Raw genomic sequence first — 14818 nt, 5'->3', positions numbered from 1 at the left:
TGTGGAAATGCAGAGGGTGGGGCATGTCAACTGCTGCGAAACCTGTGCATAAATACTCTGTACGCATTCAACAGTTCGCGGAATACAGTGTTTGACGAATGTTGTGGAACTGATTAGTGTGACATTCCGTGTCGCACGGCAGCTTGTCTGCAAGACATCATTCGAGTGCTGAGAATCGTGGACGAGCAGTCGGATGGCTCAAAGCAGGTCAAAATGTCACTTCTGTGGCCACGGTAATGGGTGTGTCCAAAAGTGTCATCTCACAATTAAAACAGTCCACAGACGGTGTAAATGCTTGCGAAAGCATACCGGTGATCACTGGTGGATCACCATACCATAAGAGATGATGATGATGATGATGATTGGTTTGTGGGGCACTCAACTGTGCAGTCATCAGTACCCATACAAAGCCGCAATTTTTACACAATCCACTCTAGCCATTGTTACGAATGATGATGATGGTGATGATGATGACGACAACACAAATACCTCATCCCTGGGCAGAGAAAATCCCCAACCCACCCAGGAATCAAACCCGGCACCCTGTGATCCAGAGGCAGCAACGCTAGCCACTAGACCACGAGCTGCGGACCCCGCACCACAAGAGGATCGATACGTAGCCCTAAAGGTGTAAAGGAACAACCGTGTCACTCTTAGGCAGATCACTGCAGACCTTGTTACCACTACCAGTACAAACGCTCCACCAACACTATTTCAAAGTGAATAAATTGAGTCAATTTGTACACTTGGAAGCCCGTTAGATGCATCCGATTTCAACCACACCATCGGCAAAAAGGACTTTGTTGGAGTAGGGGGCATTTTGGATGGAGTTAACAACAGTGGTTGAGAGAGGCGTTCGCTGATAAATCCTGCTTCAGTGTGGCGAGTGACTCAGGGTGACAGTTAGTGTGGAGAGACTGGGCAACACGTTACATTCCACAGCGTGTTCACAAACATCATCCGTATGGCTTAGGCGTTACTGTGTGTGAAGGCTTTATGCACAATGGCTGAACACCTCTGCATATCTTTGCACTAGGTAACATTATGGCACAGCAGTATTGCAAGGAGATTATTCTGAATTGTGTCCACCAGTTTAAGGGGGTGGCAGGTCACAACTTTCTGTTTATGGATGATAATGCCTGCCCACAAAGCACTGTCGAGATGTCAGACACACTGTGAAGTAAAATACTGAATGTACGGAATGGTCTGCCTACTTCCTGGACATAAACCCAATAGAAAAAGCCTGGCATGCCCTAAACAGATGTGTTTCTCAATGGACAACCCCTACCTGAACTGTGCAAGAACTGAAAACCATCTGGAGAGGAGAGTGGGGCAATATCCCCCAAGGACTCCTCAACAGTTTGGTAGCCAGCACGGATAACAGCTGCAAAACATCCATTACTGCCCAAGGAGTGCATATTACTTACTAAGAGTTCAATATCGACCATTATATTGGGAGTCTGATCTGAATCATATATGAAAGTTATTTAAGTCTCTTGCCTTGACTTCCCAAATGACGAAATCAGTACTTTTTTCATTATAAATTTACCATTGAACCCATATTACATACACTATGTGATCAAAAGTATCCAGATACCCCAAAAACGACATTTTTTCATATTAGGTGCATTCTGCTTTCACCTACTGCGAGGTACTTCATATCGACAACCTCGGTAGACATTAGACACCGTGAGAGAGCAAAACGGGAGATCTGCAGTGGAACTCACGGACTTCGAACATATCTGTACGCGAGATTTCCACACTCCTAAACATCCCTAGGTCCACTGTTTCCGATGTGATGGTGAAGTGGAAATGTGAAGGGACACATACAACACAAAAGCGTATAGGTCGACCTTGTCTGTTGACCGACAGAGACCGCCGACAGTTGAAGAGGGTTGTAATGTGTAATAGGCAAACATCTATCACACAGGAATTCAAAACTGGATCAGGATCCACTGCAAGTACTGTGACAGTTAGGTGGGAGGTGAGGAAACTGGGATTGCATGGTCGAGTGGCTGCTCATAAGCCACACTTCATGCCACTAAATGCCGAACGATGCCTCACGCTCGGTGTAAGGAGCAGAAACATTGGACGATTGAACGGTGGAAAAACATTGTATGGAGTGATGAATCACGGTAAACAATGTGGCGACCCGATGGCGCGGTATGGGTATGGTGAATGCCCAGTGAATGTCATCTGCCAGCAAGTGTAGTGCCAACAGTAAAATTCAGAGGTACTGGTGTTGTGGTGTGGTCGTGTTTTTCATGGAGGGGGGCTTGCACCCCTTGTTGTTTTGCATGGCACTATCACAGCACAGGCCTACATTGATGTTTTAAGGACCATCTTGTTTCCCATTGTTGAAGAGCAATTCAGGGATGGTGATTGCATCTTTCAACATGATCGAGCATCTGTTCATAATGCACAGCCTGTGACAAATTGATTACTTGACAATAACAACCCCATAATGGACTGGCCTGCACAGACTCCTGACTGAATCCTATAAAACACATGTGGGATGGTTTGGAATGCCGACTTCATGCCAACTTCATGCCACGACATCGATACCTCTCCTCAGTGCAGCACTCAGTGAATAATGCCATTCCCCAAGAAACCTTCCAGCACCTGAATGAGATTTTCACTCTGCAGCAGAGTGTGCGCTGATATGAAACTTCCTGGCAGATTAAAACTGTGTGCCGGACCGAAACTCGAACTTGGGACCTTTGCCTTTTCCTTTGCCTTTCGCGGGCAAGTGCTCTACCAACTGAGCTACCCAAGTGTCACACACACTCCGTCCTCACAGATTTACTTCTGCCAGTATCTCATCTCCTACCTTCCAAAAGACAAAAGTCCTGAGTTCGAGTCTCGGTCCGGCACACAGTTTTAATCTGCCAGGAAGTTTCCAGCACCTGACTGAACATATGCCTGGAAGAGTTGAAGCTGTCATGAAGTCTTTAGGGTGGGCCAACACCATATTGAATTCCAGCATTACCGATGGAGGGTGCCACGAACTTCAAGCACTGTACTACAAGAATTAGCCTTAATTAAAACTGAATTTAAAAAAAAGGAGTGACTAACACCGTTATGAAAATTTTTGATTGCTTGCCCAACGACATTAAATGCCTAGTAGCACAGCATAATATACGTAAAGCTGAAAGGTAGCTCAAAAGAGTTCCTAATGGGTAACACTTCCTATTCCACAGTATAATTTTTATTTACAAATTTTTTGCTTATTTAGCACAAAAGCATTACAGATTTACTCCTGTTAACAAAACTAAATACTCCGCTCTGTTACGTGAATTAATCTGTAAATGGATAACAGGCAACTGTATTTAATCCTTTGACTGTTACAAACACACTCTCACATTCTCTTCTATGCTGAGACATGGCGTTCAGACTACTACGAAATACTTATCATCTGATTTGAAAACTACACAGTAAAAAAATAAATAAAAAAATAAAATAAATTTGAGTTTTGCAGATCATACAGTCTGATATCTTTGCTTGGCAAATGACTTAATTTCTTTTTGTTATTCATCATAAAAGGGAACAGTTTATAAAGGATCAGTATGGGAAAATACTGACCAACAAAAAAGATGGAAGACATACTTTTCACAATTTCTCAACTGCAATGAGCCACACTCTTACTTTAAATTGGAAGAATCTGGTACAACTGATACAGCTGATACAGTTACTACCCCACCAGTAAATGAAATACATCAAGCAATAAAGAAATTAAAGAATAACAAGGCTTATGGCGAGGACAAGCTATACACTGACTTATTAAAGAATGGAGGCCCACAACTGGAATTAGAAATATAGGCGTTAATAGAAACAATATGAGAAACAGAAACCATTCCTGTAGATTGGAAAACTGCAATTGTGTGCCCCATATTTAAGAAGAATGATCCACTTGTTTGTGATAACTACAGAGGAATTGCCTTACTGGATGTCACCTCCAAAATCTTATCGAGCTGCCTATTAAACAGGCTAAGACCAATAACAGAAGAACTGAAACTTCCTGGCAGATTAAAAATGTGTGCCAGACCAAGACTCAAACTCGGGACCATTGCCTTTCGCAGTCAAGTGCTCTACCAACTGAGCTACCAAAGAACGACTCACGCCCTGTCCGCACAGTTTTACTTCTGCCAGTACCTCATCTCCTACCTTCCAAACTTTACAGAAGCTCTCATTCTGGAAACATCCCCCAGGCTGTGGCTAAGCCATGTCTCTGCAATATCCTTTCTTTCAGGAGTGCTAGTTCTGCAAGGTTCGCAGGAGAGGTAGGAGACGAGGTACTGGCAGAAGTAAAGCTGTGAGGACGGGGCGTGAGTAGTGCTTCGGTAGCTCAGTTGGTAGAGCACTTGCCCGGAAAGGCAAAGGTCCTGAGTTCGAGTCTCAGTCCGGCACACAGTTTTAATCTGCCAGGAACTTTCATATCAGCGCACACTCAGCTGCAGAGTGAAAATCTCATTCTTGAAACAGAAGAACTGATTGGGGACTACTAATGGGTTTCTGCAGAAACAGATCCACATTAGATCACTTATTCACCCTAAGACAAGTAACAGAGAAGGCATGGGAATTCAATGTAGATGTCCACATATTATTCGTAGATTTTAAAAAAGCCTATGATAGCATACACCGACAAACACACCTAAATAGAATGAAGGAGTTTAAAATACCATCAAAATAGTTAAAATGTGTATAGATGAAACTTTGTCGCATAAAGACACCAGTAGGAGAAACTGAAGATTTTAAGGTGTACACTGGACTGAGACAAGGGGATGCCATTCCACCTATTTTATTTAACCTTGTCCTAGAGATGATCGATAGAGAATTTTATAAAACCGTCCACAAGGGATCCGGCTACAGGATGTGAACATTGCAAGGCTTGCCTATGCAGATGATGTAGCACTAATAATTAGTTCCAAAAGAGAATTAATCAGAATGATACAAAATTATTACAAAATTGCTGAGAAAACAGGATTATATGTTAATGAAGAAAAGACAGAATACCTGCCCATGAGTAGGAAAACCAGAAAAGATGCGCCTCTGACTGTAGATGGATTCAATTTCAAGACCGTTGACCACTTCAAGTACCTAGGAAGTCTTTTTAGTAATAATGACAGAACAGATATAGAAATAGATGTCCATTTATCAACAGCAAACAAGACACTTTTTAGTTTCATCAAAATTCTGAGAAAAAGATCACTTAGCAGTAACTTCAAAATCCGCTTATATCAATCGACCATTATACCTGTGATGTTATATGGATGTGAAACATTAATATTTAGAAAGAAAGATGAAGAAAAACTGTTAGTAATCGAAATAAAAGTACAAAAAAATTTTTGGACCTGTATATGATGAAAATAACATGGAATGGAGAATAAGAAGAAATGAAGAATTAAGAGGGCTGTACAAACACCGTACCATCTTCGAAGTGCTCAAGAGGAGAAGGTTGAATTGGGCAGGCCATATAGCAAGAATGACAGAGAATAGACTACCTAGAATGGCATTCAGCAGAACAATAGAAGGAACGAGAAGAAGAGGGAGACCCAGAATCAGATGGCAGGATAACATTCGAGGGGGGGGGGGGGGAGGGAGGGGGGGGCAACTAGGGTGAACAGCAACAGCAACTGGACGAACAGCGCATTGGACAGACAGAAGTGGAAGAGGCTCACAGAGCAGGTGTATGGTTCATAAGGCCCTTGCCACATGTGAAGTAAAGTTATTCTCAATGGAGAGAAGTCTTCCGAAGTAAGAGTGATTTCGGGTGTGCCGCAGGGGAGTGTCATGGGACCGTTGCTATTCACAATATACATAAATGACCTGGTGGATGACATCGGAAGTTCACTGAGGCTTTTTGCAGATGATGCTGTGGTGTATCGAAAGGTTGCAACAATGGAAAATTGTACTGAAATGCAGGAGGATCTGCAGCGAATTGACGCATGGTGCACGGAATGGCAATTGAATCTCAATGTAGCGAAGTGTAATGTGATGCGAATACATAGAAAGATAGGTCCCTTATCATTTAGCTACAAAATAGCAGGTCAGCAACTGGAAGCAGTTAATTCCATAAATTATCTGGGAGTACGCATTAGGAGTGATTTAAAATGGAATGATCATATAAAGTTGATCGTCGGTAAAGCAGATGCCAGACTGAGATTCATTGGAAGAATCCTAAGGAAATGCAATCCGACAACAAAGGAAGTAGGTTACAGTACGCTTGTTCGCCCAATGCTTGAATACTGCTCAGCAGTGTGGGATCCGCACCAGGTAGGGTTGATAGAAGAGATAGAGAAGATCCAACGGAGAGCAGCGCGCTTCGTTACAGGATCATTTAGTAATTGCGAAAGCGTTACGGAGATGATAGATAAACTCCAGTGGAAGACTCTGCAGGAGAGACGCTCAGTAGCTCGGTACGGGCTTTTGTTAAAGTTTCGAGAACATACCTTCACCGAAGAGTCAAGCAGTATATTGCTCCCTCCTACGTATATCTCGCGAAGAGACCATGAGGATAAAAGCAGAGAGATTAGAGCCCACACAGAAGCATACCGACAATCCTTCTTTCCATGTACAATACGAGACTGGAATAGAAGGGAGAACCGATAGAGGTACTCAGGGTACCCTCCGCCACACACCGTCAGGTGGCTTGCGGAGTACGGATGTAGATGTAGATGTAGATGTAGAAAGTAAAGTATTAATCATAGTTACTGTGCTGCATCCAATTAAGTAAAACTCTGCATGGAATTTTAATGAGCTGCAGAGGTAAAAACTCACTGCATAGACTTTTTGTATGGTCGATTTTAGCTCAGAGGTTGCTGTGTACAAAATGTAGATAACATATCAAAATTTTGTTTAATACTGAAAGCACAACAGTATCTCATTTCATTCTCAGAAGATAAATTTTTATATCTGGCAGACGGTCAAGCACGGCACATCAATTTCCATCCCTGTGCATCGGGAACTGTGTGATTGAAACATTTGTCATAATTTGTAAATAATTCAATATTCTGAAACAAGTTTTTTTGCAAATGATAACACACAGAGAGGCATGTATGTTGTACGGTAAGTACCTGTAACTTTTTTGTTCACCAAGATATCGAAGTAACTCATCTGGAGCAGTGACAGAGTCAGAAGACATGTCAATACCACTTGAGAAAAACCGACAGGCTGCGTTCAGAGACATCCTCGGCACCTAGGGAGTGCCGGAGCATAACGAGTTAACTCGTCCACGGCAGTCGACCGGTTAAATAGGAATTACTTTAGTAACCTGTAAATTCTCTCATTCCACTTCATTATTGTTTTGGCTTAACCACAGGTGCCGGAACAGAGAGGAGGAATGCGAGACCAGAGAAGGCGGTGAGGCGACATCAGCCAATAGCCCGCGCCACGACAGGAGTGATCTCTGCAAGAAGCGAATATTTGTGCCGCTCCTGCTGGCCTCGGCTGGACATTAGTGGACAGTATTCCCAGAGTATTAGCAAAGCCTAGCAGAGAGTGCCACAACAACAGTTAATAGTGATCCACATCCCACTGCTTGTTTGGACTTTGTCTATAGTGAAGAATATCACTGTTTGCACGTCGCCCATCACTTGCAACACCGATGTAGTTCCAAAGTTGAGTACTGCCAATCTGCTTTATTGAAATAAAACTACTAATGTCATTTGCTTGAATTGTTGTGTAGCTTTCCAAGAACGCAGCCTCCCTTAAGCACCTTATACGAGACGAATGAGCGAGACCCACATTTGGTGACAAGGACTCCACAATTATGATGTATCATGCAAGTGACCCATGCAATGTGTAACTAATGAACAAACTGACTGCTGTGATTACAGAAAACACTAATTCTTAATCCTTCAAAGACCAGTACTACACAATTTCACACAAATTAAAACATGAAGGTCAGAAATTAGAAGTCACTGGTAACAAAATTTGGAGTTCCCTCTATGCTGCCCTCTGTTAGATGCTACTAGAGTTATTTCAAGAACTTGTGCAATGAGAATTTCACTGAGTTCAAAAATTGTCATGTCACTCAGTGAGTAACTTTTTTCTCTGCTTTATGTTAAAGTGTCATTTTGATGACCCTTCACAATCAATATTGACAATCACACGTTGATTTGACAAATTTAAATACGGTAAGAAATCTGTTTTTGATGTGCTACCAACAGGAGTCACTGAAAAAGAAGTCAATGATATGATTGTCACTGATCATTGAACAAAAGTGTGGGAAGAAGTACAAGCCCTAAGTATGTTGACAGGAAGAGTAATTAATATCTTACACAACAGTGACAAAAAGTGTTGCCCAATGAATGCTAAAACTGCTTATGGTGCACAACAAATGGGTATGGCTGTCAAGATGGATGGTGCATTTGGAGCAATTTAAACAAGGTCCAAAGGACTTTTTGCATTCAGTTATCACTGGCAACAATTCACAAATTCATCTTTACATCCCAGAAATCGAGCAAAAATACTGCTTCAGATGAATTTGGTGCAATGAAAGCAAAGGCTGTCCCATTGGCCAGAAAAGTTACGGTTAAACTTTTGGGATGCAGAAGGTGTCAGTATTCGGACTTCTCAGAAAAAGATTCCATCCTCAGTACGGTGTACCTGGTGTTCTGTCTGTGTCAACATTCTCAGTACTTCTTTTTGTTGAGTTATGCTGCTGCAGTCATCCAGTGTAGGATCCCAGGTTTTGCTAAGTTCATACCCAGTGAATCATCTTACTAAGGTCTGAAGCCGCCGCCCCCCCCCCCCCCCCCCCTTGACATTTTTTCATGTTTGCAATTTACAGTTTGGGTCTTTTTGTAAATCCACCTTATGCAAATGCTATTTACTTATTTTTATTCACCCAGGCGTGTTTCGACACATCCATGACATATTCTGTGGGTCAAATTTTATTTCTGCAAAGTACAATGTAAAGTCTATAATCATTAACCTGTTGTAGGCTTAAAAATGTGCGCTCTGTTTGGTTAGTTACAATTGCTCGCTTGAAAATTATGAGGGTAATTCAGTAATTAAAGAGGCAACTTGGTCTGGAGATAAAAGCGTTTATTTTTACAAAACAACACTTTTTCTACATTTCAACACAATCCTCTTGAACATTTATACACTTGTTCCAACGGGCTACAAGCTGTTTTATTCTGGCTGCAAAGAGCTCTTTACCTTGATGTTTGAACGAATTTCACACAAACTTTTTCACGTCCTTGTTGTCCTGGAACCTCTTGCCACGCAATGCCTCCTTCAGTGCACCAAACAAATGGAAATCACTAGGTGCTAAATTAGGTCTCTAAGGGGGATGAGGCAATACATCCCCAGCCCATTTTGTCAATGGTTTCACGGGTTATTTGAGCAATATGATTAAAAGCTAATCTGAGTAGTATTGGCTGTTCATTGTACGCTGCTCTTCAAGATAATCACAAAAACTGGACCTTCAGTATCTCAAAACACCATCAACATGACTTTTCCTGCTGATGCTTGGGTTTTGAATTTTTTCTTGACATGCGAGTTGGTGTGCTTCCACTCCATGCTTTGTGTTTTTGATTCTGGCTCATAATAGTGAGCCCAAGTTTCATCACAAGTTTAAAAGTTTGTTGAGGAAGTGCTCACATTCTCTTTCATAACATTCCTTTAGCTCTGTGCACACTCTCAACCTTGTTTCTTGTGTCGCTGCGTCAACTCCTTTCGGGCCAAGGATAAGGCCCGTCACGTTAGCGTCAGCATCAAATCCTTTGAGACCCATCTTGCACACATTTTGCGGTACTTCAGCTTGTTATAGATAATGTTATGAACTGTATCAGTACTAACTTGACCATTATCAACTATCATTTCCACAGTCACACGGCGATCAGCACAAATAATGTCATCAGTTCGAAATTCTAGCGAGGGAGTTGAAACTGCAACTCGTAGGCCACAATGGTGTTTGCCAGTCACTGAGTCACAACCATTTTTTAACTGCTCTACCCACTTGTAAAAATTTGCATGATTCATACAACCTTCACCATAAACTTTAGACATTCAACAATACATATTTCCTGGTTTCTCGCCTTCAGCAAGTAAAAAAAACGAATAACAGAACATTGTTCAACTGATGGGGGCGTTTCAAGAGGACTCGTCATCTTGAAATGAATTTTTGAGGTTATAAACAAAACAATGTAGATACTTCAGCTGATCAGGGCTCATCCCAGTGATGCCAATTTAAAGCCATAAAGGTACCAAACTTGCCCTACTAACAGTTTTTCCCCTGACCAATTTGTCTCTTTAATTATTGATTGACCCTCGTACATTACTGGTGAATCTCTGTTGTTATAGATTGGTTTTTGTGCCATTTTTTTGTCACTTTTGACATCATGTCATCTGCAAAGTAGTCATGAAGGAAATTCTTTGTGCATTTCTGTATGTTACTTGTTGGTAACATATCTCTTTCTACTGCTATAGAGTACACTGTTTCCAAAATGTTAATTTATAAAATTTTGCTCACAGCTTTACTTCACATGTATTTATCACAAAATGTGACAAGACATGATTTGAGCACACTTCTGTATCCATACTCATTGAGAGGTGCTATATTGTTGTCGCTTCTCACTCGTTCATCATTTGCCTTGTGTTTAATGTGGTACTAGTTTTGATGTGTGGGCCAAATGATGAACAAGTGACAAGTGACAACAATATAGTACCCCTCAATGGGTATGGAGACAGAAGTGTCTACTCAAATCATGCTTTGTGGAAAACACAAGTGAAGTAAGGTAGTGAATCAAATTTTATAAACAACAGTGTACTCAATAGCAGGAGAAAGAGAGATCTACCAGAGATAAGCAACGGGACAGAAAATGTACACAGCCATCACCCACAAAACAGTACCTCAGAAATACACACAGAATTTTGTTTGTGACTATTTTACAGATTACAGCATGTAAAAAAGGGCACAGAAGCCAGTCTATAATAACACAGTTTGTCTAGCAATGTAATTTTCAGGCAACCAATGGAAACAAACCAAACACAATTGTTATAGTTTTTTGGCCTACAATAGATAAATAATTATAAGCTTTACATTATATTTTACAAGAATAAAATTTGACCCACAGAGGATGACACGGGGTTGTCAAATTATGTGGGTGAATTTTCAGAACAACCCAAATTTTGTGCCCAGTGTTAATTTGTGAGGTTTTCAGCCACCTTTATCTCTATTATCTCTGTTAACACTTCAAAATATGAACTCATTCTACAAAAACCAGAAATTTACAGTATATCTTGTGAATATGGTCCGTTTTACAGTGGCCAACAAGTAGGAGAGTGGACATCAGGTGCCAAGAAGAGGCGAGTAAGACATGGCTGAGGCAGGCAACTGGATCAGCCATCGTCAAGCACTGTCTGTAAATTAATTTGTACTGTGATCTATGAAAAAATGAATGTTCTGGCACAAATCCCAGGGTATCGGGACAATCTTGTAAGAGAGTCAACAGAGAGAAATGTGGCAGAATACCTCATGAACTCTGACACTGGTTACCAACTCAGTGGATCCTGGTATACTGAAGGGGCTGTTACAGTAGCACAAACCAACAAAAAGAACTGAGAGTTGTAGTGTAAGATATTAACTGACTAAATGATGTGTTGCACAATGTCTATAGTACCGACGAATGATGACTAGCCCGTGAAAATATTTTTTTTAGTCTGAATAGTCATTAGAGGCTTCTATGCTGTTTGGAAGTTTTGTCACATTTGTGTGTGAAAACTGGAGAAGACAATTGCAACATTTTTGCAAGGCAGGAGAAAGATAGCTGTGGTAGCTGCTAATTTGGGCGGTTTATTCTGAGCAGTCTCATCCCGGCTCGAAGATATGCTGCGCCCTACAGACGTACTCTACAGTGGCGTGTGCAGACTCAGAAATACGAGCAGTAAAATTGCAGTATCTGCACATCCCACCGTAGAGTACGTCTGTAGGGTGCAGCATATCTTCGAGCCGGGATGAGACTGCTCAGAATAAACCACCCAAATTAGCAGCTACCACAGCTATCTTTCTCCTGCCTTGCAAAAATGTTGCAATCGTCTTCTCCAGTTTTGGCACACAAATGTGACAAAACTCCCAAACAGCTTTAATAATAGCACTGACGATGGTCACGCACTGATCGAAATCGATCTGCTACAGAAATAAAGATTTCTACTTCGACGACCAATGCCGAATCTCCTTTTCTTATCAGTACTGGTGTGGCGGTCACAGTGCACACAACTCGCGATGGGGTCCCCACTGTTATAATGTCTTCCCTGACTGTGAATGACAAAGAATCAGTATATGAAGGTTTCTGGAGAAATGATACAACGGAAAATCCAAGATGGAACAATGACAATATTATGAGAAGGATAGATTGCTACTCACCATATGACGGAGACGGTGAGTCGCAGACAGACACAATGAACCATTCGCATGAACGGACACGGGCAGACGGTGTTTGTCGGTAATAAGGATCACCCTGTGGCTAAACGTGCCTCGGTGCACGGCCAGCACATCTCGGCACAGTGTTACACCGTCCGGGTTATCTGGATACTTCCCACTGACACCGACCTATCAGAACTCTGGAGATGGGAACTCGCCCTTCAGTATTCCTCTCCTCCCGTTACCCACTATGCCTCAACCTCCGCTAATTTGAAGTTGCCGCCGCTCGTACCTCACCTGTCATTCGACAACATCTTTGCCTCTGTACTTCCGCCTCAACTGACATCTCTGCCCAAACTCTTTGCCTTTACAAATGTCTGCTTGTGTCTGTGTATGTGTGGATGGATATGTGTGTGTGAGTGTATACCTGTCCTTTTTCCCCCCTAAGGTAAGTCTTTCTGCTCCCAGGATTGAAATGATTCCTTACCCTCTCCCTTGAAACCCACATCCTCTCGTCTTTCCCTCTCCTTCTCTCTTTCCTGATGAAGCAACCATTGGTTGTGAAAGCTTGAATTTTGTATGTATGTTTGTGTTTGTTTGTGTGTCTATCAACATGCCAGCGCTTTCGTTTGGGAGTTACATCATCTTCGTTTTTAGATATATTTTTCCCACATGGAATGTTCCCCTCTATTATGATGATGTAACTTACCAAACGAAAGTATTGGTATGTTGATAGACACACAAATAAACACAAACACACACACAAAATTCAAGCTTTTGCAACCCACGGTTGCTTCATCAGGAAAGAGGGAAGGAGAGGAAAAGACGAAAGGATGTGGGTTTTAAGGGAGAGGGTAAGGTGTCATTCCAATCCCGGGAGCGGAAAGACTTACCTTAGGGGGAAAAAAGGACAGGTATACACTCGCGAGCGCGCGCGCGCGCGCTCGCACACACACACATCCATTTGCACATATACAGACACAAGCAGTGTGTGTGTTTGTGTTTATTTGTGTGTCTATCAACATACCAATTTTGAAATTTCCAGTGCAGAAGAAGTTATAGAGGAGATGGAGTCTGCATACTAAGAAAAGATACGGTTTTGCGTTAAGTGATAAAATTGGATAGATAAAAAATCTACTCACCAAGCGGTGGTAGAACGCACACGTAAAAGACAGTTGTGATTGGCAAGCTTTTGGAGCCAGTGACTCCTCCTTCAAGCAGAAGGGTAGAAGGGGAAAGAAGAATGGTGAAGAAAAAGGACTGGAGAGGTCGAGGAAAAGGGGTAGATTTTTGGGAAAGTCACCCAGAACCTCGGGTCAAGGGAGACTTACCGTATGGGATGAGAAGGAACGACTGACTGTTGGGGACTCAATCAGTCTTTCCTTCTCACCCCCTACGGTAAATCTCCCCCGACCCGCAGTTCGGTGTCAATTTTCCAAAATCTACCCCTTTTCCTCAACCTCTTCAGTCCTTTTTCTCCACCCTTCAACCCTTCTACCTGAAGAAGGAGCCTCACTCCGAAAACTTGCCAATCACAACAGTCTTTTACGCATGTGTTCTGCTGCCGCTTGGTGAGTAGATTTTTTAACTGTCCAATTTTATCAATAATTGATGGTTTTGCTACAAGGATAGACTGAAAAATAGCAGAACAGTAGTCAAAAATAACAGCGTTCATAAAATTTTATCCCAAAAATTACATATTACACACAGGGAACGTGTCATTCCAGTTCAGTTCTGTGACCGGACTGAGTACACGTCAGAATTTAGATGGTGGGAACCGACTCCAAAAAGAGCACCAGGTGCACCGTGCTGAGAATAAAATGCTGGATTGCTGTCACGTGTACTGGACCAAAATTGGATCATCTCAGGAAAATTGTACTGAGAACTGACCACAGACGGAGGACATAGGACTGACTGTGCACGGGGAAGACAGTAGGTATAAATATTGGACCCGTCACGCCCGACCGTCAGTCTCTCCCATCGGAGGCGACTAATCGAGTCATCAAAATATGGTGCACGGACAGTAGAGGAAAGGTGCCTAATACGAGACACACTTTTGCAAACCCATTTGAAAGACATAAAAGTAAATGCAATTTTATTTTTTTTTGATGGTAATAATATCTTGCATTATTTAATTTTATCATACAATTATCGTATTTGCGATAATAAACAATCTTTCAGAGTAGTTATTAAATCTTTACAAACAAGGCATTTCGTTGAAATGACAACAAGGTTTCCTAATATGAGACAGTAATAATATTTTGCTTTAATTATTTTATTACAGAATAATGAAATATGAATATACAATTTTGATATGTTCATTCATTTTTGTTATCTTAGGTTCATATTTACAACATCGGGGGCAAACAATATTGTCTTCTGTGACACCGCACTCTTCATGAGCCCAGCGACAACATTCCGTGCACTGTACCCACTTCTCCCTGTGTTTGT

At 41.8% G+C, this 14818-nt stretch overlaps 1 protein-coding gene across 1 annotated transcript in view; it reads right to left on the bottom strand.

Moving 5' to 3' along the window:
* Positions 1-14818, bottom strand: part of LOC126295344 (pleckstrin homology domain-containing family M member 2) — a 260206-nt gene that overhangs the window by 579 nt on the left and 244809 nt on the right. The window lies entirely within an intron of this gene.

The sequence above is a fragment of the Schistocerca gregaria genome, chromosome 11 (genome assembly GCF_023897955.1).
Source record: "Schistocerca gregaria isolate iqSchGreg1 chromosome 11, iqSchGreg1.2, whole genome shotgun sequence".
Lineage (NCBI taxonomy): Eukaryota > Metazoa > Arthropoda > Insecta > Orthoptera > Acrididae > Schistocerca > Schistocerca gregaria.
The sequence above is the reverse complement of the archived record's forward strand: the minus strand, read 5'-3'. Positions and strand labels throughout refer to the sequence as shown.